This window comes from Bombina bombina, chromosome 7 (assembly GCF_027579735.1).
Source record: "Bombina bombina isolate aBomBom1 chromosome 7, aBomBom1.pri, whole genome shotgun sequence".
Taxonomy (NCBI): Eukaryota; Metazoa; Chordata; class Amphibia; order Anura; family Bombinatoridae; genus Bombina; species Bombina bombina.
The window spans coordinates 207335407-207354204 of record NC_069505.1 but is presented as its reverse complement, the minus strand read 5'-3'; positions in this window follow the sequence as shown (position 1 = coordinate 207354204).

Sequence of the window (18798 nt, the reverse complement as noted above, 5' to 3'; positions counted from 1 at the left end):
TTTTCTTGGTTAACACATTTAAAGGGACAGTCTACACCTTAGTCATCTTAAAGTCTTACCTTAGATTAAGCTGCAAATAGCCTCCTGCACCTTTCCTATATCATGCAGCAGTAACAGTAAAAGAGTTAAAATGAATATCTAAAGAACAGAGCACCGCTGGCCCCGAGTAGAAACTACTGCTGATCAAGTCAGCTGCTGAGTTATGCAACCAGCCCTGCTGATCAGATCAGCAACAGTTTGCACTCAGAAAGTGCTCTGCGGGTCCCAAGCAGTATTTCTACTATGAGATTAAAGGGACATGAAAGCCAAAAAAAAAAATTTAATGATTCAGATAGAGAATACAATTTTAAACAACTTTCTAATTTACTTCTATTATATAATTTGATTTATTCTCTTGGTATCATTTGTTGAAGGAGCAGCAAAGCACTACTGGTTTCTTACTGAAGACATGGGTGAGCCAATGATATTCGGTATATATATGCAGTGACCAATCAGCAGCTAGAACCTAGGTTCTCTGCTGCTCCTGAGCTTTCATAGATAAACAATTTAGCAAAGAATAACAAGAGAAGGAAGCAAATTAAATAATAGAAGTAAAATGGAAAGTTGTTTAAAATCGTATTCTCTATCTGAATCATGAAAGAAAAATTTTGTGTTTCATGTCCCTTTAATCCCTTTGCAGGGGTTAAACGCATAGCATTAAAGGGTCACTAACAGGGATCAAGTTCAGCGGGAATGCATGGGAACAGAGTTCCTGCACTGTTTTTGCAGGTGGAACTAATTTCCGTAGAATTAAAGTTGAAAAAGAGGGCGCCACATAGCGTAATAAAGTTTGAACCAAATTCAAGTTGAAATGAATCAAAAATGCTTACCAAATGAATATGCACCGTACTGTGACCGGTGCTAACAAGCCGGCTAACACTCACAGTGGTTAGTACACTGGTGTCTGTGGTATACTGCGTCTGGATGAAGGTCGAGTGATTCTGTCTGACTCCGTGTTGGGTCGATCACTTTCTTATCCAACGTGATATTGCTGTATTAGATTCACACTGCAGATAATGTGTGAGACCTTGACCCTTGCAAATTGACGATAAAAGCAAAAGGACAACCTCCGTAAAAGTTAAAAGATATTTATTCCATACAAGTACCGCTACGCGTTTCTCGACCGTAACTGGTCGTTTCCTCAGGCATGAAATAATGGATACAATTGTTACAAAGTAAAAGCCTTATATGCAGGTATGTTTAAAAAACGGAAGTTGTCAAAGCACCTAGAGTAACCAATGATAGCTTAGTTGATACGGTGAGTGTAATTATCCCTGATTAAAGATTCAACTGTGAGTTAACCCAAAAAGACTAATAAAAAGGTTTGATTAAACTGTTTTATCTGACCTCAAAACAAAAAAGAAAAAAGAAAAAAGAAAAAAACATGATATTTTGTTATCTATATTAGTCTGGTCTTGCATTATAGTGTAAATATAACTGTTTTATCTGACATCAAAAAGGAAAACATGGTGTTTTGTTATCCATATTGATCGTATATATGTTAGAGTAAAAACTGCTGAAAAAAATAAAAAAGACAATAATGCTGATTAAAATGGAAAACAAATTTTGTTGTTTTCGGTTTGAGTCTTTAAAGATTTATTGAAGAGAGCCTAGAGAGATATTTTGTTGCTAATGAGTATATAGAGTATCTATTGCTAAAGGTGTATGAATTACAAGAGCGGTGGGATTGCCCGGCCCTAGCAGAAAACGGAAGAATGCGCCACATAATGTAATGCCAATTTTTTAAGGAATGTATAATGTATTAATTTTAATTATATAAAAAATGTTCTAATCTAAGAATTTGCTGAATGTGTGAGGAAAGGGTGAATTTGGTAGGAATTCCTCTTTAGAAAACAGGATGTTAGTGACGTAATTTTAATTGATTGCTATGGATTTCCTATGATACTTAGGATTAATAAATAAAATGAGATAAAATTATGGTGCCTACGGACTTTTGATTTGATATGATAAAAACCCTGTATATGTTCCAATGTGTGTAAACAAATGTTGATATTGTCCTATGTGACCTCTGTGTGAACTTATTAAGATAGTCTCTATATGGACCTATGTTAAGAGGTTCTTGTATAATTTAGTGATGATGTGTGCAATCCTAGTCTTATGTGTACATTGAAGTGCATGTGTGAGATAGTGTGATAAAAGGATAAAGTGAAGGAATCATTGTTGCATAAAGCCAATGTGCATGGGAATTAGGACCTGTGTGTATGAAAGTGGTGAGTGAGTGAAAATATTCGTGAAATGAGAGATCCTGCTCATGTGATGAATATCGTGACCTTGTCAGTCCTAGGGAGAGTAGTTAGAGCCAGATCAAATTTGTTCGTGTGGGACTGCCCTACTAGACATTTTAATGAAGACCAGATAGTGTTTGCCCACAATATCAAATTGTTGGTAGTTCTTGTCGTGAAATAGAAGCAGTGGATGTAAAACTAATAGTGCTTCTAAATGATGTTGAGCGGACATTTGTGTCTATCTATTCTAGATTGAGCTAATTGAGAGATCTTGGAACCAAATGCATATTAATGGTGTTTTCCACAGAGGTGTGTCTAGTGTAAGGAAGAAGTGCATGATAATAAAAAAAGCTTTAAAAATATATATATATGTATTATAATGATGGCCATCTGATAACGATGAAGATGTGTGAATGTTGATGTTTGAAAATATGTCAAAATGGGAATAATTCTAAATCTTGCTGTAAAAGCATACGATTCAGTTAATTGGGTCTTGGTCTAATGGAAAAAGGATGTGAGATTGTGGAATCTGGAATAGTTTATATTAAGATGGATTAAGCTTCCAGATTTAGAGAAACCTTAATTGAAGGCTGCCAAATCCAGGTTGGCATTTAAACCATCCGGAAACAAGGTTTTCAATTTGAAAATCCAAAAGGTTTCTCGTTGTCTAAGTTTATTGACTCTATTATAATCTGAGGATTTAGGGATAAAATCTATCGGTAAATATTTAAAAATGTAAGGATTGCCTTGATGTTTTGTTAAACAATGATTAGGGACACTATGTTTAATTTTTGATTTCTTGCAATTTTTACAATTGCGAAAATGTTCACCCCACCTTGTTTTTGCCTTTCTGGAGGTGCGGCCAACGTATTGTAGGCCGCATACACATTCCCATAGATATATAACAAAAATGGAATCGCAATTGAAAAGACCCTGGATAGGAAAAATTTCCCCAGTGATATGAGACTTAAATAGTTTAGCACCAGATTTAATATATTTGCAGGAAATACATCCAGTTTTGCCACATTTATAGATTCCCTGTAGACCAAAAATACCCTTTTTGATTTTATTGTCTTTAGATCTCTGTTGTATGTGTTTAACTATTTTACTCGGTGCTAGTCTACTTCTCAATGTAGGAGCTCTCCTATAAACTATTCGTGGTTTGTCTTGTACTATACTTTTCAGTATGGGGTCCCTTTGGATGACATGCCAGTGTTTACAAATTATCTGTTGTATTTTGTAAAAGCTATTATTGTATTGTGTGATGAACATAGTGCTACTTTGTTCAGTAGTTTTATCCCTTGTCTGGTTAATATTTTTGTTCTTAAATAATATTGCATTTCTATCTAATAGTTTTGTTCTCGTTAACGCCTGATCTAGAATATGGGCTGGATAACTTTTTTCCATGAATCTGTTGTATAAAATTTGGCTTTGGTCGAGAAAAGTTTGATAATCTGAACAATTTTTCCTAATGCGTCTAAACTGGCTATATGGGACATTGTTAATCCAGCTTCTATGATGGTTACTGTGGTATTCTAGATAGCTGTTGCTGTCCACGTCCTTAAAAGTGCGTTTTAGATATTATCGTTAGAATGGGTCCCCAACTGAGTACTAAATCTAAATATTCTATTGAAACAGTTTGTATGTTAGCTGTGAAGGTGATTCCCATATCATTGTTATTGAGATGTGAAATAAAAGCTTCTGCTGATTCTAGACTGCCATCCCATATGAACAACAGGTCGTCTATGTAACGGCCATAGAATACCAGGCTCGCCCCAAGGTCCGCTTGGTGAATATACACCTCCTCGAAGAGTCCCATAAAGAGATTGGCGAAACTTGGGGCGAACCTGGTACCCATGGCCGTTCCCCTGGTCTGTAAATAAAAACAATCTAAATATAAAAAATAGTTGTGTTGTAGTATTGTACTTACCTAAGGAACAAAAAGCTTTTATTCTAGAATGCATCAAGTACATACTACAACACAACTATTTTTTATATTTAGATCGTTTTTATTTACAGACCAGGGGAACGGCCATGGGTACCAGGTTCGCCCCAAGTTTCGCCAATCTCTTTATGGGACTCTTCGAGGAGGTGTATATTCACCAAGCGGACCTTGGGGCGAGCCTGGTATTCTATGGCCGTTACATAGACGACCTGTTGTTCATATGGGATGGCAGTCTAGAATCAGCAGAAGCTTTTATTTCACATCTCAATAACAATGATATGGGAATCACCTTCACAGCTAACATACAAACTGTTTCAATAGAATATTTAGATTTAGTACTCAGTTGGGGACCCAATCTAACGATAATATCTAAAACGCACTTTAAGGACGTGGACGGCAACAGCTATCTAGAATACCACAGTAACCATCATAGAAGCTGGATTAACAATGTCCCATATAGCCAGTTTAGACGCATTAGGAAAAATTGTTCAGATTATCAAACTTTTCTCGACCAAAGCCAAATTTTATACAACAGATTCATGGAAAAAAGCTATCCAGCCCATATTCTAGATCAGGCGTTAACGAGAACAAAACTATTAGATAGAAATGCAATATTATTTAAGAACAAAAATATTAACCAGACAAGGGATAAAACTACTGAACAAAGTAGCACTATGTTCATCACACAATACAATAATAGCTTTTACAAAATACAACAGATAATTTGTAAACACTGGCATGTCATCCAAAGGGACCCCATACTGAAAAGTATAGTACAAGACAAACCACGAATAGTTTATAGGAGAGCTCCTACATTGAGAAGTAGACTAGCACCGAGTAAAATAGTTAAACACATACAACAGAGATCTAAAGACAATAAAATCAAAAAGGGTATTTTTGGTCTACAGGGAATCTATAAATGTGGCAAAACTGGATGTATTTCCTGCAAATATATTAAATCTGGTGCTAAACTATTTAAGTCTCATATCACTGGGGAAATTTTTCCTATCCAGGGTCTTTTCAATTGCGATTCCATTTTTGTTATATATCTATTGGAATGTGTATGCGGCCTACAATACGTTGGCCGCACCTCCAGAAAGGCAAAAACAAGGTGGGGTGAACATTTTCGCAATTGTAAAAATTGCAAGAAATCAAAAATTAAACATAGTGTCCCTAATCATTGTTTAACAAAACATCAAGGCAATCCTTACATTTTTAAATATTTACCGATAGATTTTATCCCTAAGTCCTCAGATTATAATAGAGTCAATAAACTTAGACAACGAGAAACCTTTTGGATTTTCAAATTGAAAACCTTGTTTCCGGATGGTTTAAATGCCAACCTGGATTTGGCAGCCTTCAATTAAGGTTTCTCTAAATCTGGAAGCTTAATCCATCTTAATATAAACTATTCCAGATTCCACAATCTCACATCCTTTTTCCATTAGACCAAGACCCAATTAACTGAATCGTATGCTTTTACAGCAAGATTTAGAATTATTCCCATTTTGACATATTTTCAAACATCAACATTCACACATCTTCATCGTTATCAGATGGCCATCATTATAATACATATATATATATTTTTAAAGCTTTTTTTATTATCATGCACTTCTTCCTTACACTAGACACACCTCTGTGGAAAACACCATTAATATGCATTTGGTTCCAAGATCTCTCAATTAGCTCAATCTAGAATAGATAGACACAAATGTCCGCTCAACATCATTTAGAAGCACTATTAGTTTTACATCCACTGCTTCTATTTCACGACAAGAACTACCAACAATTTGATATTGTGGGCAAACACTATCTGGTCTTCATTAAAATGTCTAGTAGGGCAGTCCCACACGAACAAATTTGGTCTGGCTCTAACTACTCTCCCTAGGACTGACAAGGTCACGATATTCATCACATGAGCAGGATCTCTCATTTCACGAATATTTTCACTCACTCACCACTTTCATACACACAGGTCCTAATTCCCATGCACATTGGCTTTATGCAACAATGATTCCTTCACTTTATCCTTTTATCACACTATCTCACACATGCACTTCAATGTACACATAAGACTAGGATTGCCCACATCATCACTAAATTATACAAGAACCTCTTAACATAGGTCCATATAGAGTCTATCTTAATAAGTTCACACAGCGGTCACATAGGACAATATCAACATTTGTTTACACACATTGGAACATATACAGGGTTTTTATCATATCAAATTAAAAGTCCGTAGGCACCATAATTTTATCTCATTTTATTTATTAATCCTAAGTATCATAGGAAATCCATAGCAATCAATTAAAATTACGTCACTAACATCCTGTTTTCTAAAGAGGAATTCCTACCAAATTCACCCTTTCCTCACACATTCAGCAAATTCTTAGATTAGAACATTTTTTATATAATTAAAATTAATACATTATACATTCCTTAAAAAATTGGCATTACATTATGTGGCGCATTCTTCCGTTTTCTGCTAGGGCCGGGCAATCCCACCGCTCTTGTAATTCATACACCTTTAGCAATAGATACTCTATATACTCATTAGCAACAAAATATCTCTCTAGGCTCTCTTCAATAAATCTTTAAAGACTCAAACCGAAAACAACAAAATTTGTTTTCCATTTTAATCAGCATTATTGTCTTTTTTATTTTTTTCAGCAGTTTTTACTCTAACATATATACGATCAATATGGATAACAAAACACCATGTTTTCCTTTTTGATGTCAGATAAAACAGTTATATTTACACTATAATGCAAGACCAGACTAATATAGATAACAAAATATCATGTTTTTTTCTTTTTTTCTTTTTTGTTTTGAGGTCAGATAAAACAGTTTAATCAAACCTTTTTATTAGTCTTTTTGGGTTAACTCACAGTTGAATCTTTAATCAGGGATAATTACACTCACCGTATCAACTAAGCTATCATTGGTTACTCTAGGTGCTTTGACAACTTCCGTTTTTTAAACATACCTGCATATAAGGCTTTTACTTTGTAACAATTGTATCCATTATTTCATGCCTGAGGAAACGACCAGTTACGGTCGAGAAACGCGTAGCGGTACTTGTATGGAATAAATATCTTTTAACTTTTACGGAGGTTGTCCTTTTGCTTTTATCGTCAATTTGCAAGGGTCAAGGTCTCACACATTATCTGCAGTGTGAATCTAATACAGCAATATCACGTTGGATAAGAAAGTGATCGACCCAACACGGAGTCAGACAGAATCACTCGACCTTCATCCAGACGCAGTATACCACAGACACCAGTGTACTAACCACTGTGAGTGTTAGCCGGCTTGTTAGCACCGGTCACAGTACGGTGCATATTCATTTGGTAAGCATTTTTGATTCATTTCAACTTGAATTTGGTTCAAACTTTATTACGCTATGTGGCGCCCTCTTTTTCAACTTTAATTCTACAGAATCCCCACACCGAGGATCAGAGGAGCTGCCATCAACGGAACAAGAGCCACCACGGAGCTGCATTCACTCCACTCTTCTTGTCTCACAGGAGCCATTTGGCAATATCGATCCAATCATCTAACTGACGGTTTGTGCAGTGACTGATTCACACTTTTTTTTAGCGCACCCCAACTGTTTGGATCCCTCCTTGGATTCCAAATTTGTTTCCGGAACTAATTTCCCCCTGTAAAGAGAACAGAAATGCTCAGTAAACATTGCTGCTGTTAGTGCGAGGAGCTGAGCACAGTCTGGCTAGAGGGATAGTGAGATCCTCTAGTAATGGACAGAAACACTTCCTACAAAACTAAATGTAAGCCTGTCAGCGGTCCAGCTGTGTTATTATCCTGCACTGTATGGAACACATGGTGCTTATATTTCTGGGTAGCTTGCTCTTGGGTTATTTAGCTCCCCTCAGCAGAAATAGGACTATTACACCTTAAATGGGTGAGACTCTGTAACAGAGGAGGAGTCTCAGACCCAAATGCCCTTCATTGGTTTTAATTTGCTTTCATTAACCAAAGTGTATAGATTATATACATATAAATACAGTGTATGTGTGTGTATAAAACAACATTAATTGTGAGGGGGTGTCTTGGTGATTTCCCACACTGTTTTTTTTGTAGGACTTGACTTGACCCCTGGTCACTAAACTTAAAATGACATAAAGGACTATAATGGCTCTTTATGTTCTGTCCTAACTGATTCTTTAGTGTATGCTTTAACATTACCTTTCCCCTAACTTGTCCTTTAGAATATGTTACTCTGGTATCTTCCTACAAAGCAATCAGACCACCAACAATCAAGCAATCTCCGCATATTTTGTCGCTGTCACCACTAAATATCACCTAGATTGTAAATTATTCCTGGGAAAGGGTCAGCAACTCATTCCACTATATTAAAGGGACAGTAAAATTAAAATTAAACTTTCATGGTTTAGATAGAGCTTGAAATTTGAAATAACTTTCCAATATACTTCTATTCTCTAATTTGCATCATGCTATTGTTATCCGTTGTTAACTAGCTGCTGATTGGTGGCTGAACATATGGGCCTCTTATTACTGACTCACCCGATCTGTTCAGCTAGCTCCCAGTAGTGCAGTGCTACTCCATCAACAACGGAAATTAAGCAAATTAGATAATAGAAGTAAAATGAACAGTTATTTAAAATAGCATGCTCTATCCTTTCCCTTTAAGTGCTTGTGCAACAGTTAAACTGCGTACCCATGGGCAGCCTAAACAACATAGGAGCGCACTTTCCATGCATGCCTATGCTGACCCTTCCTACAGAAGAACTGTCTAAAAATGGAAAGTCAGACTTGCAGAGATTCAGGTGCCTTTAGATTTAAAATATGTAAAATAATAATAAACCACATTTAAAAATGTTTACGCAAGAACTTCAGCAGGGACAGGACGTGTTGAATTAAAAGAAACGCATTAATGTCATGTCCCTTCAAGGAGGAAATTTTAGATTGCAGTTCTTGAGAATGGATATTTTTAGAAATGGTTTGTTTTCTGCCAAGCATCACATTTCAGTTTAGAAACGATCGTACAACTAGCAGAGCCATTAAAATGACAGATGAAGCAATGCTTTGGAATTCCCTCCCTAGGATAACTTTAAAATTTAAAAAAAAAAAATATTTCCTTTTCTTGCAATTCACTTATCTTTCTCATTCATCCTTTATTATATTCCGGGATAGATTGTGAGTTGCGCGCTAACTCTTGCGCACAAGTGAAAAGGGGTTTACCGTGGCTCTTTGCATGCATATTACAGGTGGAAAGTAAACGCATTTGCTTGAGCGAAAGAACAGTTACAATCATAATAACACTATCTAATAATATTCTTTAAAAAAAATGCATAAAAAAGTTATAAGGCCCAAAAATATGAGGTCTCAGAGGTGTTAGAGAGAAATAGGACTGCAAAGGGCTTTAACATAGAGCTATATAGTTATACATGTCTAAATATGGCTGGTTATTTATCGGGCCCCCGCAAACAGGCAAATTTTGGGATAAATTAGCGCTCCACTTGTAATCTGGCTCATTGTATTTAAAGGAATATGAAACCCAAACATTTTTTTGTGATTCAGGCAGTGCATTACATTTTTAAAATCTGTCCAATTTACTTCTATTATCAAATTTGCTTTGTTCCCATTGTATTCTTTGTTGAAGAGATACCTACTTAGGCGTCTGGAGCACTGCATGCCAGGGAATAGCGCTGCCATCTACTGCTCTTGCAAATGGATAACATTCTTGCAAAACTGCTGTCATATAGCGCTACAGACACGTGCACACTTCTGAGCTTACATTCCTGCTTTTCAAAAATACAAAGAGAACAAAGAAAATTTGATACTAGGCGGTAGATTTAACAAGGGCCGAATGACCCTTGTTCCCCTTGTTTCCGCGCAAGCCTTTCAGGCTTTCCGGAAACAGCAGTCATGAAGCAGCGGTCTAAAGGCCGCTGCTCCATAACTTGTCCGCTGCTTCTGAGGCTACGGTCTTCAATCCGCTCAATCCTATACGATCGGGCTGATTAAAACCCCATGCTATCTGCAGGGGGCGGCATTGCACAAGCAATCAGCATTCAGCGATGTCTGTCGGACATGATACGCTGTTGGACAGACATTGATAAATCTACCCCATCAAGTAAATAAGAAAATTGCTTAAAGTTGAATGCTCTATATGAATCACGAAGGACAAATTTTAGGTTTCATCTCCCTTTAAATGATTGGATACATATATTTGTGTGCGTGAATAACCGTCTAAATATTACATTTAACACTGACTTTTAATATTACTTTTAATTGTAATTGTGTCAATTACATACAGCTAGATTACAAGTATGTGCGTTCGTCTTTTAACGCTGAAAATATGGTATTTTCAGCGTTAAAACAGCACCGCAGTCATTACAAGTCTTGTCGGTATAGGTGTACCGCAAGCCTTTTAGCCTGTAATGCAACGTCAGTACCGCACTCCTAAAAATTATGTTTTTTAATGGGATTCCCATAGCGCTGGTATTACGAGTTTTGCGTTGAGGCTTAAAAGCTAGTGTTACACCCTAAAACCACAAGATACGTAACGCCATCTAAAGTCAGTAGTTAGTTTTACGATACAAAGCTGTAACATAAAACTCATAACTAAACTGCTACAAAGTACACTAAACACCCATAAACTACCTATTAACCCCTAATCTGCCGCTCCCAACATCATCGCCACTAATAACATTTATTTAACCCCTATTCCACCACTCCCCGACAACGTCACCACTATACTAAAGTTATTAACCCCTAAACCGCCGCCCTCCCGCATCACAAACACTATTTAAATATTATTAACCCCTAATCTGCCGTCCGCCCACATCGCCCCCACTATACTAAAGTTATTAAGCCCTACACCGCTGCCACTATAATAAACCGATTAACCCCTAAAGCCCCCCACAACAAAATATAATACATTAAACTATTAACCCCTAAACCGAAAGCCCCCCACATCATAATAAACTAATTTAAACTAGTAACACCTAAACCTAACCCTAACGTAACCCTAACACCTCCTAACTTTAACATAATAAAAATAGAGCTAAATTAAACTTACCATTATTAACTAAATAAACCTATTAACCCCTAAACCTCGATATCGGGAGCGGCAGATTAGGGGTTAATACCTTTATTTAGGTGGTGGCGATATCGGGAGCGGCAGATTAGGGGCTAATAACTGTAGACAGGCATCAGCGATGTTGGGGGCAGCAGATTAGGGGTGTTTAGACGTGGGGTTTATGTTAGGGTGTTAGGTTTAAACTGTATTTTCTTTTTCCCCATAGGCATCAATGGGGCTGCATTACGGAGCTTTTCTTTTCGCGATAGCAGGTGTTTTTCTGACCTGCTCTCCCCATTGGTGTCTATGGGGAAAGCGTGCACGAGCACGTCAAATCAGTGCTTGTTTTTGGTGCGGTATGGAGCTTAAAAACCCCATATCGCACACGCACAAGCCAGGTTTTTTAAAACTTGTAATGGCAGCGCTATAGAGGATTAAATGACGCCACTTTTGTTGCGTTCGTTAATTTCCCTATAGCGCTCAAAACTCATAATCTAGCTGATAGTGAATAATTGACTAAAATACAAAAATAATGAAATTAAATCAAATACTCTGATTTCATATTGCTCAGTAATCTTTTAATAAATTAGTTTGAACCAAGAGAATTTTCCCCTATGAAATGACCCTGAAGTGCTTGTTTTTTTATTATTCGAGTGCTTAACTAGAGTCTCCTGTTATATTATGTACGTAATTTGTACAGCTAAAAATGTAATAGAATCCAGTGGAGGAAAAACGTGAGTTTCCGCATTGCTATTAGATGGCTGGCAAGAATGGCTTGGGTAAATATTTATAAGAATTTTAGGGTCATTATAGTGAAAACATTACAAGTTCTCATTCATTAGAGCATGTCATTTTATAGAAACATAGATACATCAGATAAGAACCATAGTCCCAACATTTCCTAAAAGTATAAACTTATCTAGTTTGTAGAACAGCCTTATGCTTATCCTAGGCATTCTTAAAGTCCCCTACAGTATTTGTCCTTACCACAGTGGAAGTTTATTCCTTGAATTAATCATCCTTTCTGTAAAGAAGATATCATTATCAACCCTTCAAATCTATGTGTTTAACCAATGCAAAGAGGCTAAACACATAGGTAAAGTACAGCTTGTGCTTGAGAGCAGCAGAGAAGAACTGATCATCTTATAGTAAAGGTATAGTAGGTTGTAATACCCCTTTGTTAAACACACAGATTTAGAGGGTTTATAGTTTATAGTGATAAAATGAAAAATGCTCTAACAATTGAGAGCATTATTTTTTTTTACTATAAAGATAGTCACCTTTAATGATAAACAGAATAATTAAAAAGTTAAAGCAGTGCATTGATTGGTCTTCTTTTTTATAACGGTTGAGCTGTTTATTGTTATCTAGCAAAATTCAAGACCGAAATTTTTGGAAGCTTTGGTAACTTTTTTTTTTTTGCCATAATCCAACTTTATTTAACAACAAAAAAATTAATACAAAGTCAATGAAGACGCACCTCCCACAATACTGCTTGAGATGACAGAAAGCAAAAAGTGATCAATTGGATCATATACATTTTTAATAACAATAACTATAAAACTAGGTATGGATAATAGGTCTAATGTAAGTTCTATTAATCACAACAGGCAAATATAGAGTTAAACATTTTCTCCCTCTACTCAGCAATACTATAAAACAGGATAGATAACATTTATAGAGAATAAGTGAAGAGTAGACAAAGTCCCATAACATTAAGCCAACAGAGATAATTGATTGCGTTGAAGATACTGATCCCAAAGTGTTGTCATCTCCATATATCTCTATTTATATAATATTTCTCTAAATTTAGCAATTCTAAAACTTTGGATACACACATCTGTAAATTCGGAACAAAATGGGGGTTCCAGGTTGTGGCATTAGAAATCGAATGCTATTTGTCATATTCTGGAAAAGTTTCAAACTAGGGTTATATTTTATAGGCGCTGATTTATTTAGTAACCAGATCAATGGGACTAGAGGGAATTATGTATTCAACGCTGTTTTTGTTTCTGTTATAATCATTGCCCAGGCCAGGTTTTCATTATAACTGAACTAGTGCACAGGGGTGAAAGCAGATTAGTAACCATGGTTACTGATCAGTTGATTATTTCACCTGTGCAATGGTTCAGCTATAAGGAAAATCTGGCCTGTTGGGGTTACTTGAGGGCCGCGGTTGAGAAACACTGGATTGTACACCACCACCACCACCACCACATTTGTGCATCACCACAGCACCAACACTTGATTGATCTCTGAGGGAACAATTTGTGTAGCTTCTTTGGTGTAAAATACCATCTGGTTACAAATGTTAAAGTTAATTTCTAACATTGACATAGATATGGATTTTTTTTATCATATTTATGAATATGGATTGTGCTAATTGTGATAGGATAATCATTCCCAATCTGCTTCCCAACTGTCCATATATGGTGGGAGGCTTCCTGGCAGGTTTTGTGTTAAAAGCATATAAAGTACGGACAGGGTGTGACTGACAGTCCTGTTGGGTGCTACTTTTATCAGGTTTGCAACCATTTGTGACCAGTCTGTTTGAGTTGCAAAATGGAATACTTATTAGTTTCTAAGATTCTAAGTTTGTGATCATATTCCTTGAAGTTTAAAGGACCAATAAATACAGTAAATTTGCATAATCAACAAATTCATGATAAAAAGACAATGCAATAGGGGCAGAGCCAGGCCATGATGGCGGATGGTCGCAAGTAGGTGAAGCTCCGTGCGATTTCAAAATCTGCGGTCCGTCTTAAGGACGGTTGCCGCGCCACACACGAAAAACGCTGGAACCAGACTGAGGCCTAACACTGAGCCACGGCTATTTCCTCTCAGCCCGGGCCCTGCAAAGTCCTCGCCTACCTTCACACTGACCCGGCCGGCTTCCGGGATGGTCGCACATCTGCCTCGCAGCAGGATAATTTGATCCTAATCTCAAGCACAGGTCAGTTGCCAACAGCACATGGCGCTTAAACTGCATCACCGCATAGCTGCTCACTGACCTCCATAAGCCTTAGGGGGCCAGATCATAGCTCCGGATCGCAATGCTCCCATCTGCTAGCACAGCCACACTTTATACATGACACCGGGCTGTAGTTAAATGTGACTATTCACATCCCACTCTTTTATAACTCAGTTTGGGGGGCCACATCAGCATCAGAGAACAAAGCCAAGTGAACACATGGCCCCTAAGCAGATTTAACAGGAGGCCTAGGGACATATCGCTAAACAGCATCAGAAGTTCTTCCTTATTTGTCTCCTGTAGCGGAGAGTGCAGTGTCGCAGTTATAGAATAATGGCCTCAAAAAGGAACCACAAGTCAGATAAATTGCAAAAGCCACAGACTGCTCAGCAAGCTACAGTTAGCAGCTTTTTGCAATCTACAAGTGGTGATAACCAGAAATTGTGGAGCACACTAGCAACATGCATCTTTCACAAGGCTCACTGGACTCCCCAGTCTCCATAACCTCAGCTAAAGGCAGACATAGCTAATTTACCCACAAAAGCAGATTTTGAAGCTTTAAAATCTATTATCACCACAGAAATATCTAACATGAAAAAAGATATTAATGAGATTGGCAACAGGCTTGAATATGTAGAAGAAGGTCAGGACTATTTAAATGCTTTGTTTGACAACATAACCACCCAAGCTAATGTACACGACACTCAGATCGAAAGCCTGCAAGACAAAATCGAAGACCTCGATAATAGAGGTCGTAGTAACAATTTAAGAATAAGGGGAATTCCAGAAACCGTGACCTCAACAGACCTCCATGACTATCTTCAAGAATTATTTAAATTCATACAGAACGACCCTCAAGCACCGGTCATGGAGTTGGACCGGGCTCACAGAGCCTTACGTCCGCCACCATCATAGAATGCTCCCCCCGGGGATGTGATCACGAGACTCCTCAGATTTTCAGAGAAAGAAAAGATATGGAAGGCGGCAAGATCATCCCAATCTCTACACTTTCTGGACCATGACGTTCAAATCTACCTGGATCTGAGCCCGACTACAGTCCAAAGGAGAAAAGACATTAGGTACATCACCAGGCCTCTGCAGGAGAAAAAAATAAAGTACAGATGGGGGTTCCCCTTCTGCCTATACGTGTTGCATGAAGGCCGCACTCTAACATACAGGACTGAACAAGATCTTCGGCCATTATCTGAGGCCCTTCAAATGTCATTTAAAAATGATTGAAAAATGATCAAGGGAAAGAGCTTAACACGTCGGAAAAAATAGAAGAAGTATTTAGGACCTACTATGCGCAATTGTACAATCTAGATCCAGGTTTCTCAACAGCCAGGCCGTGGCCCAGTACCGGGCCGTGATAGCCCTGCTGGTGGGCCCTGACCTGTCATGCCCCCACTGCACACTCTTACCCCACTGCACACAAGGGGCAGACTGAGACCAATCAAGGCCCCAGGAAAACTGTCTCACACTGACCCAAATGTATTCAAATTTATGCAAATGAACATGGTAGCCTCCCTGCCCTTACCCCAACAGGCCCATCAACCTCCAGAGCCAGGACCCCCAACATTAATGGCCAAAGAAAGGGCCCCCAACCTCCAGGGCCAGACCTCACACTCCATGGCCCTCACAGCGACAGACCCTCGGCAGGACCCCCACACTCCAGGGCCCCCACTATACTGCTTAGTTACTGTTAGGACAAATCCCTGCTGCTTACTATATATATATATATATATATATATATATATATATAATAAAACTACCGGGCCCTGGACATGTCCAGCTAAAATTTACCGGGCCTTGAGGTCACTTTGGTTGAGAACCACTGATCTAGATAACTCACCTAAACAGAAAGGGCGGGCGACCTCTGATAACAAACACAAACTAATCCAAAAATATCTGGACAACATTGACCTCCCGTCAGTTTCACAAGACCAAAAACAAACCTTAGACGAACCAATCTCACAAGAGGAGTTACTAGACATAATCAAAAATCTCCCACCCCACAAAGCACCAGGCCCAGACCGGTTCTCGGACCAATACTATAAAACATTTTAAGATATCCTCTCCCCTTACATGGTATCAATGTTCAATATAATAAACAAAGATAACCCTTTCTCAAAATCATCCCTAGAAGATATTGTGGTTTTACCAAAACCAGGCAAGGCTTCGGATAAAGCATCAAATTTCCGACCGATATCGTTTCTCAACATCGATTTAAAAATTTATGCAAAAATATTGGCCAATAGACTTAACAAGATCTTACCACATATTATCAATAACGACCAAGTTGGATTTATTCCTTCTAGAGAGGCTAAAGACAATACGGTAAGAGCAATACAAATTATAAATTATGCCCAATCATCACAAACCCCCCTCGTGGTCGTGTCGGCGGACGCGGAAAAAGCTTTAGACCGCGTCTGCTGGCACTTCCTCCGAAAAGTCCTTCATAAATTTAACATGGGTGACTCATTCATATCCAAAGTAATGGCCCTATATGCCTCCCCCTCTTCCAAAGTCAGGGTTAATGGAATTAATTCGAACCCCTTCCCCATATCAAACGGCACTAGACAGGGGTGCCCCCTGTCGCCTCTACTTTTTGCTTGCATGGTGGAGGCCTTCGCCACTACCATACGCTTTAATACCAACATACAGGGTCTGCAAATCCAAAACACCAGTCACAAAATCCTTCTCTATGCAGATGACATCCTCTTCTGAATAACCAACCCAACAGATTCTATTCCTCCGTTATTGACCGAATTAGATACCTTCTTAACAGCTTCTAATTACCTAATTAATACCACCAAGTTGGAGCTTCTAACGGTCCATTGTGATGACTACCTCCTCTCCTAAATCATAAAACTGAGCCCCTTTTGAGTACAGTCCTCCTCCCTGAAGTACCTGGGAATACACCTTACCTCTAAAACACAAGACCTATTCGGACGGAATTATGTGCCTCTCCTAAACACTTTAATAGCAGACATGTCCTCTTGGAAGACAAAAAATATTTCCTGGTTAGGTAGAATAAATTCAGTTAAAATGAACGTCCTTCCCAGGATACGTTACCTATTCCAAACCCTTCCAATCCCGCTGCCCACCACATTCGTATCCAATCTCCAAAAGAGAATCTCAGAGTTCATTTGGGACAAACGTAGACCCAGAATAAATAGACATCTTGTGTGCATGCCAATTAAGAATGGGGGGCTGGGGGTCCCTAACCTAAAAAATTACAGGAAAGATACTTTCTCCAACGAATCATTGACTGGTCCACAAATTATGACCATAAAAAATGGGTAAGACTGGAACATGACATCACACACACCTTACACCTAGGGTCCTTATGCTGGCAGAATAAAGCAAGTTTAGTCCGCATTCCCAACAATAATTTTATAATTCAAGAAACCTTTAATGTTTGGGAACAGTCCTTAAAAGAGAATCATTTTCTCTCTTCTAGATCCTCGCCTTTAACTCCCCTCACAGATAACATAGATTTTCCTCCGGGATAGGGATGGGAGAAATCAAAACACAGGGCGCAACACAGAGCAATACTGGTATATCAATTGGTTAACGAACAGTCTCTTTTCTCCCCAGAAGACCTAACTAATAATGGCCTGCACATGTTCTCAAATTGGTTATTCCTACGGCAATGTCACTCTTTTATATTTAAACACCCGGACAGGAAACACATCCTAAGACCATTAACCACGTTTGAGAAATTGTGCAAATCACCAGACCCAGTAAAGCGCACCCTATCGCTCACGTACTCTCTATTACAAACCCCCCACCAGGATATGCATCTTATTACATAGACAGATGGGCAGAGGAATTAAATGTTGACATCCCACAACCTGTCATGACCCACATATTTAATAATATAACTAAAACATCCTCCTCTAGCAGACTCATCGAGACCAACCTAAAAATTATGGTATCTAACTCCTAGTAGGATACACAAATTATTCTCATCAGCCAGCAACAAATGCTGGAGATGTGATGCCTCTGCAGGTAACATGGGACACATATGGTGGTCATGCCCTCTTATATATAACCGCTGGGACAGTGTGGCTAAGATTATATCCAAAATGTTAAACACGGTATTACCCCTTGACCCACTCCTATGCTTACTCAATAATGTCCCTCGCAAACTCCCGACTTATAAGAAAAAAATTTTTATTCATAGCTGGCAATGGTCTGAAAACACTTATCACCCAAAATTGGAAAAATAAAGAAACCCCGACTCTGGCCCAATGGTATAACAAGTTTTACCAAATCCTAGAACTAGAGGAATACTCTTACATGCTACATGGACAGGAGGCCCTTTACATTCAGCTGAAAACGGCATGGGACACATTCATACATGAGGAGTTTCATTGACTAGAAATTGTACCCATTTATACCCAACACGGAGTGTTGAGCTGCGAGCTTATTATGTCCTTGACTTTACGACCACCTTTGTTAAATGCCACACAGAATTATTGTAGATTATTGTTATATTCTTTTTCAATACTTTGTTTAC